Raw genomic sequence first — 10,427 nt, 5'->3', positions numbered from 1 at the left:
TTACTTTTGTTTGGAACTGTTATGTTCAACGCAAGCATTTCAAATGATTTAAATGTATGCATTGTTCTCCGAGTAACGGTAAGAAAGTCTCTAAAGATTGTTGCGACACCACCACCTCGACCAACCGGACGTGGCTCATGAATATAACCGTAGCATGGAGGAGTAGACTCATTTAGACCGAAGTAATCATTTGGCTTAAGCCAGGTTTCAGTAAGGCAAAGTATATCAAAACTGTTGTCTGTGATCATTTCATTTACAATAACTGCCTTTGGATTTAGTGATCTAATATTAAGTAGCCCAAACTTTAGGCGTTGGTTTTGCTCATTAAATATATAGTCTTTTGGTTTAATCATGATAAGATTTTTTCTCTGACTTTTAAATAAATTATTATTTGGTTGTATTATTCGGGGGACAGACACAGTCTCTATGCATTTGAAAGCAGCAACATTCTTAACAGTTGGGTGAGAAGAACACAGACTGTAGTTAAAATTTGTACTTACTAGTCAAATGGTGCGTAGCGTCTTTGAGATGTTGTCAGACAGAATTTCCGCTCCAATGCTGCTGGGGTGCAGCCCGTCGGGGCGGAAAAGCCTTGGTCGCTCCCAGAACAGATCAAAATTATTTACAAAGAGCAGCTTCTGTTCAATACACCATGACATTAACCAGTTATTAAGCGTAAATAGTCTACTGAACTTTTCGTTCCCTCGTCGGTAAGTAGGAAGCGGCCCTGATACGATGATCCTCGCCGTGGGCGATGCGTTGCGAACAGTATCGACCAGACTCCTGAAGTCCCTCTTCAGGATCTCCGACTGCCGCATTCTCACATCACTCACCCCCGTGTGCAGAACTACGGCTCCCACTCTTGCATCCTCCTTCAGAATCGCAGTTACCTGCGCAGACACATCGAGAACACAGGCGCCAGGAAAACAGTTAGTGCGCACCTTACCTTCATTGAAGGAGGCGCGTACGTTCCGGACGATTGAGTCTCCGATGACCACAGCGTTGGATTTCGTCTCGCAGAGGGCGGCAAAGCGATTTCTCGTAGAAATCTCGAAGACCGGTCGCGGCGGTGGGGGAGAGGTCATCGCTCCGGTCCTGGATTTCGCCTTCCGCCATGTGTGTGCAGGTGCAGGAGTGAAGTTCATTTTGGCTCGTCGTGTTCTTGAAGCCTAGGCTCTGTGCATAGAAACACACGGAGTAGAAGTGATAGGAGTATTACAATCACGTCGAACACTTACCGCAGCTTTGCGAGCGTCAGCCCGGGATGTTTCCATCGCCGTTTTACGTTCTCGCAGACGTGTTTGCCTCTCGAGTAGATCGTGGATCTGCTTCTCCAATGCTTCCAGTTCTGACTGAAGTGCGAAGAAAGATTCATCATCTGCACTCAAAGGTAACGTTAAACACATATCTGAATCATTAGCCATTAGTGGTGTCATAATGAGAACTGTGAGTTAAGCAGTAAAGGCAGAATTCAGAACCTAAAGGCTGGGAATGCTAACAGCCTGAGTGCTAATAGCGAATGATCGTATAAAACAAATCTATCTGTGCGTTATATGACGATATTTGGTATGGGATACACTTAAGGATAGGTTTAACCCTCTGTGAGTTATCAATTTACAATATAAATATTAAGAAATAACAGGAATAAACGATATATTTAGAAAAAGTTTGACGGAGCTCTGTCTCAAACCACGCTCTCTCAGCAAACAGGAAGTGATGAGGTCCAGGTGTGTCCAATCAATCCAATCAGCACGCCCATTTTACTAGTAACAGTCCTGTTGTACAAAATTCCAAGCAGCCCTCCCTATCACGTAATGAAGAACGAAGCTTTAAATATTCATGTGTATATTTTTCAAGTAGAGAGCATTTTGTCGGCTTGTGTCCTTCATTCCGAGCTCTTGAAGATGTGAAGAAGGAAGAGTGGATCAAAGAGAGTAGGAGATGTTGGAGATGCTGTCTTAATCATCGAGCCATAGAATGCGATCTGTAAAGGACCTGTCCACAGTGTTAAGGCAAGCACCTAGGTATCCTTCATGGAGTTAATTGTCGTGATCAGGATAATGGTACATTCTACCTCAGTCGCCTGGGAGGTTCTGGTAAGGTATTGCTGAAAGTTGTAGAAATACTTCTCCATCATAGAGGCCCATCCTTACAAATTTACGCAATTCTGGATGATGGATGAGAACGTACGATGTTATTGTCTCAGGCATCCAAATCCCTAGGCCTTAAGGGAGTGGCTGAATCCCTGGTTGTTAGAATGGCTCTTCAGTAACCTTCGAAATATCCTCATTTGGTAACCCAGCAAGGAAGTATGCCATTACCAAGGCTTTTTCTGCCAACAGACTAGGATTAGCAGAGCAGAGCTACCCTGCTGAATTTCTGCAGAAATGTTTCAGACACCTTCAAGACCTGCCCATACCATCATTTGATAGAGTACAGCCACTCGTTCTCATTGGAGCAGATTATCCTCACTTGACCAATCTAACCGAGAGAGTGTATTTTGGATCTCCTAAATCACCAGCTGCGATTCACACCAGGTTGGGCTGGGTGCTCCAGGGTACAATACCAATCCCCTCCTATGATGAGACGCAGTGTCTTTTCACAATGGTAAATCCACTGGAGGAACTTCGCGATGACGTGGAGAAATTATGGCAGTTAGACATTCTTCCTTTCAAGAATGAGAAGGTCATAACTAGATCCAGACAGTATCAAGACGCCATGGAATTGTTGGTCTCTAAGACTAAAAGAATCAAGATAGATAATGAGCTAAGATATGCTACTCCTTTGTTACGTATTGCACCTGCTGCACCGCTACAATCTTCACTAAGTGCTGTCATGCCTTCGCTCAGACGCGTTGAACGACGTCTCCAAAGGAATCCTGAGTCAGTTGAGATGTATTACCAAGAAATTGCTAGACTGGAAAAATCTGGCTACATTTCTAAAGTGGAACCCTCTCAGGATACATCCAGTGAATCATCATATATTTCTCATCACCTTGTAGAGCATAATGGAAAACCACGAATTGTTTTCAATTGTTCCTATCAATATAAATGTATGTAATTGAATGACCAGCTTCTTCCTGGCCCACAATTAGGCTCTTCTCTGCTTGGTGTTCTACTCCGGTTCCGCCAGTACCCCATAGCAATTAGTGGTGACATAAAAGCTATGTTTCACCAAGTGCAGGCTGCTGCCAGATGATCGTGTCCTTCTATGCTTCCTGTGGAGGAATATGCAGAGATCCAGTGTACCTGATATTTATGAATGGCAAGTTCTGCCTTTTGGAACAACATGTAGCCCATGCTGTGCAATATATGCATTACAACGACATGTCAGCAACCAACAAGAGGGAAATGAAGATATCATGAATTCTGTACTCCAATCGTTCTATGTTGACAATTGTTTAGAGAGTTTTCCCAACATGCAAGATGCCAGGAACCATCTGGACAGAATACGTTCATTGTTGATGAATGGAGGATTTGAAATTCGACAGTGGATAAGTAATCGGCCTGAGGTTGTTGAACATCTCCCCAGAGAAGCAAGATCCGAAAGTGCTGAACTCTTGATCAATAAAGATCATTTGGACCCGACGGAAGGAGCTTTAGGACTGAGCTGGCACTGTTCCTCTGACTCACTAAGCTATCGACCACGAAATGTGGAGCGTAAACCCATCACTATGCGCGGTATTTATAGATGCCTGGCTAGACCGTACAACCCTTTGGGTTACATAACCCCTTTTACAACCCGAGCGAAAGTCATCATGCAACAATGTTGGTCAAAGCCTTGTGACTGGGATGATCCCCTTATGCCAGACCCAATTCAACGAGTTTGGATGTCATGGGAATCTGAGCTTCCTGATCTATCACTGATCTTACTTCCTCGTTGTTACTTACCTCTACCATCAGAACAAATCACCTCTATAGAGCTACATATATTCTGTGAAGCTTCAGAATATGCCTACGGGTCTGTGGCCTATCTGCGAATGGAGACCGAGCCAGGCCAGGTGCACACTTCCTTTGTCATGGCAAGATCTAGAGTTGCTCCAAAAAGACAAATATCCATCCCCCGTTTAGAACTATGTGCAGCTCTGACAGGTGCAAAACTTTCTAAATTGCTACATAAAGAACTGACCTTATCTATGACAAATACTGTCCTATGGTCCGACTCTACAACTGTCTTGTCTTGGTTACATTCCCCTTCCTGCTGCTACAAAGTTATTGTAGCGAGTAGAGTTACAGTAATATTGGACTCTACAGATATTCCTTCTTGGAGATACGTACCTTAAGAACAAAATCCTGCAGATGAAATTACCAGAGGCCGAACTCTTGTTCAATTAGCCAAGTCCGACTACCGATGGAGACAAGGTCCAGATTTCTTAAAACTCCCTATACAAAATTGGCCTCAAATACCTAACTCCAACCTCCTTAGTCCTGACCTTGAAATCCGTAAGCCTCTGTTTTGTGGTTTAACCCAACTACAAAATATCGTACATCCTGACCCAGTTAATTCCAATTCATGGTCCGATTTGAAATATGCAACAGCTGAAGTATAACGACAACACTGCCAGGATATTCCCTCCGTTGAAACTCTACTGTTGAAGAGAGCCCAGCAACAAAGTTTCCCTTCGGAATATCAGTGTTTACAGCAGGGAAACCCTATTGCACCACAAAGTCGTCTTGTTACACTCTCACCAGAACTTAACCAAGAGACAGGATTTATTGTTGTGGGCGCTAGGCTTCGGGAAGTAGAGGATATGGAGATCGGAAGTGTCTATCCAGTGGTTCTTGATCCCAAACATCCAGTAACAACTCTAATTATTAGAGAATTAGATGAGAAACTTTTCCATCCTGGTCCAGAGAGAGTTTTTTCTGAACTTAGGCGTAATTATTGGATGATTAGAGGAAGAAAAGCTGTAAAGAAACACCAATGGTCATGTTTGGAATGTAAGAAATGGAGAACTCAACCATCCATTCCTCGAATGTCAGATCTGCCACCTATTTAAACCTCCCTTTTGGTCCACGGGAATGGACTTCATCGGCCCTTCCCATATCATGATTGGTCGTAGAGTGGAAAAACGATGGGGTATCCTGTTTAAGTGTCAGACTACTCGCTGTTTACATATAGATTTACTACCAACAATAGATGTGGACAGTTTCCTAATGGCCTTATGACGCTTCATTTCTAGGAGAGGGCAGCCCTATGAACTTCTTGGTGATCAAGGGAGCAACTTCCTAGGAGCTGCAAGATAACTAAAGGAAGCTTTCCAAACCCTCCCCACAGAGTTACACATACAACTGGAATGACAGCAAATTAATTTCCAGTTTAATCCACCTCGAGCTCCCCATTTTGGAGGGTCATGGGAGAGAGAGATTTGTTCAGTTAAAACTGCACTTAGAGTCTTACTTGGTAAACAGACTGTATCGGATGAAGTCCTTAAAACAGTCCTTACAGCTGAAGGAGTACTAAATTCAAAGCCTCTTGGCCATGCGTCCTCAAATATTTCCGACATTGATGGGGCGGCGTGATTCTTCCTTACCCCAAGTGATCTATGCTAATACAGAGCTTCTCGGCAGTAGATCCTGGCACCATAGTCAAGTCCTGGCGGACTAACTTTGGTAATCTTTTACCAGACATTATTTACCAGGTCAGCAGCTCCGTCAGAAATGGAATAAATAACAAGTTACACTAAACGATTCCGCCGTTGTACTTGTTATAGATTCCCAGCCTCCAAGAGCATCATGGCCCATTGGTAGAGTAGTACGACTTTTACCTATTCAGGATGGGCAAGTTAGAGTGGCCGAAATTCTCGTCAATGGTAAAACCTATGGACGTCCAGTTACTTAATTGATTACATTACCTGTGATGGAGGACTAATAGCAAATACATGACTGTATTTGGGGGCGGCTGTTGTGAATTGAACCTCCTTATTTATTTTTGTCAACATTATTCCACCTACACTTCTACATTTAATTCATTCAGATTCCTATTAGATACTCTGCCGTACTACATTACCCATAATGCTTTGCGCCATGGCTATAAATAGGCCTCACTTCCTGTGATTGTTCTCTGAATCGGTGATGTGGGAGTGCTACAGCAGAAGCCACTCGTCCTCAAATCCTCCTAGAAGGATGTGTAACGTATGTCTAGATTATTATCCTTATTGTTGTATATTACTATGTTAACAATGTTTATGCTTGTCTTTGAACTGTTGCTTGTGAATTTAACATATGATTTGTTTGGTTGAGTATGTTTCTGATATTATTGTTTTGATTCGTAGTGACATCAAACCAACCGGTCCAACCTATGTCCATGTATTCCAGTACCTGTTGATCTCCTCAATTGTCGTGCCTACATGTTTAAGGATTATTTGTGCACCTGCTAATAGATGGCTATTTAATAAAGAAGAGAAAAGGAATTTTTTTCCAGTGTTTTTGATGGAACACGCCACAGAGTCCTACATATTCGGAACTACGGATACAAGAAACAACTAGTATTCAACACAAGGTGCTACATACATTAGAATGAATGAAATATAATTTACAGAAAAAGTTGAATAAAAATAGATAGTGTATTACCTGTGTCACGTGCAGCGGGTACACACAAGCGCACGACAATGGGGTTTAATCCAAAATGGTATTTTAATGGTAAATCCATAATTGAAAACCAAGAACCAGGAGGAAGCAGGCCTGGAGGGCGCCGGCCGCTTGATGACCGGACTGGCCATCGCAGCCCGGAAAATATTTCGGATACCGGCTCGAGGGGTCTGGAAGGCCAGATGGAACCGGCTCGGAGGTGACTCGATTTCTGCAGGTTCTGTTTCTGGTAGAGGACTTTGGGGTGAGGTGAGTAGGGTCGCTCAACGCGTGTTTGGATGGGCTTTGATGATCAACTTCCTCAAGGATGGTCTTTCTCACAATGGGGCGAGATTCCATTATCCACCAGATGAGGTTGATAAACTCCCCAACGGGTCTGTCCCTAATTTTCGGCGCCAGACAGCGATGGGAGTCATCATCCAACTCCATCACAAAGCAAGCGTTTAGGGAGCGATCGTCCCAACTCACCTGATGGCTGAGTTCCAGGAAGTCCTCCACATATTTCTCCAGAGGACGACCGTCCTGGCTGAGATGGTATCTCAATATCTCTGGAGAGAAACACACTGTGACGAGTCACCCATTGCGCAATCATCGCATGGAGACGGGGGAAATCAATGAGACACACCTGCCGGTCGTTAAAGGCACAATCCCAACAGCTATAAAAGCTGTTGGCATTCTGAGGGAAGGTGAGCTTGGTCTCCATACACTTACCGAGCAACATACTGACGCCTCGTATTGTTTTCCCTAGAATCCGAGGGCTGAACGACGGAACCGCCTGAGTCATACTTCCAGATGTAGCACTGACCCGGATGATACCTCGACGTACTCGTGCACGAGACCCAGAGACGACTGCCACTTTCCCCGAGGATCAGCAGCACCTTCGACCGGCAACACTTCGGTGTTTTCCCCTGTCTCCCCAGGAGCCTTTAATAAAAGTACCCTCTGGGGCCATTTATTGTAACTTTCGTGTCCGTGTCATTGTTCTCCCCGTCACACACACGCTAACGTAAAACAATAGCAGGCAAGGAACTGAGGAACACACAGGGCTTAAATACATGGGGAAACGCAATCAAGCAAACAGAATCAGGTGAGTGACTAATTAACTAATAAAGACACTGAAGGCAAAAACAAACCAAAACAGAAACAACCGTGACAATCGTCTCGGTTACGTCTGTAAGCTCAGTTCCCTGGTGGAGGGAACGAGACGTTGTGTCGAGCCGACAAATGGGGTTCGCCGTTGAAATCCAATCAACTCTGACTACTAAAGAAGAGGCCAATGAAATTTAGCTATTGAAATTTGCATGCTGGTCTCCGCCCCCGGATATCCGGTATAAAAGGAAGGCGGCATGCAGCATCCATTAACCATTTGTTCTGAAGAGCCTGAGAGCCTCTCATGACTACAGCAGAGGACGATACGTGTTGTGGCATAAGGGACACAACGTCTCGTTCCCTCCAACAGGGAACTGAGGTTACAGACATAACCGAGACGTTCCCTTTCTGTTGGTCTCTCGACGTTGGGGTTCCTATGGAAAACGGCACAGCGCTGTATCGTGTCACAATCTCTAGCGAAGCGACGGTAGCAGGCCTGGGCATGTCAGCACGAGGCTTCGCGAAACTGTAACCTTCCAGTGTGATGGTCGGGGGTCCCAGTGCTTTCTTGGAGAAAGATGGGTACAGCCCTGACCGCCTTAGCTCCATACTGGCGAGAGGGTTTATACCGGGTGAGCACTACGTCCTTAATTAGGGATGTGCTGCAGAGGCCACTTCCTACCCGGGGGGAGGAATTCAGTGGATAAGATATGGTCTCGCCCTTAGGGACTGAGTAGTTAACCGCGAGATGGAGGTCCACCTGGGGGAATTCATGGGTTACCAGGAGTGGGAACCATTTCATGAGGATACATCAGATGGAGCAGCCCACGGAGGGGGTGTTACAGATGTCCGGTAGCTCTAGGTCCGGTTAGAGCTATCTGTGATAGTTCATTTGTTCTCCCGGCCTAAGGGGAAGGCTGCTCTGCCCAGCGGACCCCCGGGGGATGCTTGGTTAGCATGGCTGCCATCTCCACCTCTGCTTCCTCCAGAGCTCGACCCCCCTCGAGTCTTCAGGGTCAGATGCCAGCAAGTCCTCCTCCGATGCTGCGAGGGACATCTCATCTTCTTCACGCATCGTTTCCGAATGTGTGCCTGAGGACCTGGACGGTTACTGGCTAACTGTGCTACGTCTTAGATCCGGCAATGAAGTTTTTAAAGTATTAAGCTTGTTCGTAATCATGAGCGATGGCTCTAAAGAACAAAAGGTAAATGAATGCCGCACGCCATCTTCCTTTTATACTCAACTCAACTTTATTTATATAGCGCTTTTTACAATTTTCATTGTTACAAAGCACCTGTACATGAGACACATTGAATACAAGTATGAATTCTAAAGCAGCCCCCCCGGCCAGGCAGATAATATAATAATAATAATATAATAATATATTAATATAATAATATGCAAACGGTGGTGAGGAACCCAAAATATACCGGATATCCGGGGACGGAGACCGGCATACAAATTTTATTAGCCAAATTTCATTAACCTCTTCAATAGTAGTCAGAGTTGATTGGTTCTCATGGGCGAACCCCATCTGTTGGCTCGACACAACGTCGAGAGACCGACAGAAAGGGAACTGGAGGATATAATTAATATTGCACTTAATTATTATTTCACAGAGTTATTAATTGCATGATGGGTAAAAAAAACATTTAACCGTTCAAGAGGTAGATGGCCTGAGGGAAGAAGCTCTTTTTGTGTCTGGTGGTTTTGGTGCTCTGTAGCGCTGACCAGACGGCAGCATTGTGAAAAGATTAATGGCTTGGATGTGAGAGATCTAGGTTGTTTTTCTGAGCCCTTTTACTCACTCTGGATGTAAACAGTTCTTGGAGGGTGGGAAGGGAAGAACCAATGATCTTCTCAGCAGTCCGAACAGTCTTCTGTAGACTTCTGATGTCTGACTTAGTGGCTGAGTCAAACCAGACAGTGATCGATGTGCAGAGAACTCTGTGACTGCTGAGTATAACTGTTTTAATAGAGTTTGTGGAAGGTTGAACTTCTTCAGCTGATGTTAATGTGATTGGCCCACTTCAGTTTCTGAGAGATGGTGGTGCCCAGGAACCTGGATGACTCCACGGCTGCCACAGTGCTGTTCATTATTGTGATAGGGGGTAGTGCAGGGGGGTTTCTCCTGAAGTCCACTATCGTCTCCAGTGTTTTAAGCGTGTTCAGCTCCAATTTGTTATGACTGCACCAGACAGAAAGTGAAAAACAAGTGTTTTTATCCGAAATCACTTTTGAATGACCATCAATCAGAAATGTGTTGTTTTCCTCAAAAAGATATAGGTAGGCCCAAAACCATTGAGAGAGTGAGTTGCGCCAATGGAAATTCTAAATTTCCCCGTGTCCTGTGATTCTTGGACCCTGCAGATGTTGCAGGAAGTTATGTTTTCTCTTTAAATGCTTTATTTCTTTCATTTTTTATTCATTAAATGACTTACATGTTTAAATAGGTTAAAAGTTTACCTCAGTTGGTCCGTTTAGCCACAGCTCCTTGCATTTATAACTTCAGGGAACTCTCCATGAAGCGCCAGCCCTTTGCTGTGAATTTCTTTTTCTATTGGAGTTAACCGAGATGACGCAACTCTCTCTCTACATGTCTGCTTGCCTCCTTATAATGACTCCCAGTTGTGGCTTGTAAAGTAGATCATTTTTTTAGCAGATGATTTAACATTATTTTTTTGAAGCCCCATCTGCTGAATACCATCTGCATTTCTGCTAACACGATAAACCTGCATTAAATTATT

This window comes from Triplophysa dalaica, chromosome 20 (genome assembly GCF_015846415.1).
Source record: "Triplophysa dalaica isolate WHDGS20190420 chromosome 20, ASM1584641v1, whole genome shotgun sequence".
Classification (NCBI taxonomy): domain Eukaryota; kingdom Metazoa; phylum Chordata; class Actinopteri; order Cypriniformes; family Nemacheilidae; genus Triplophysa; species Triplophysa dalaica.
Note: the sequence above shows the minus strand (reverse complement) of the source record.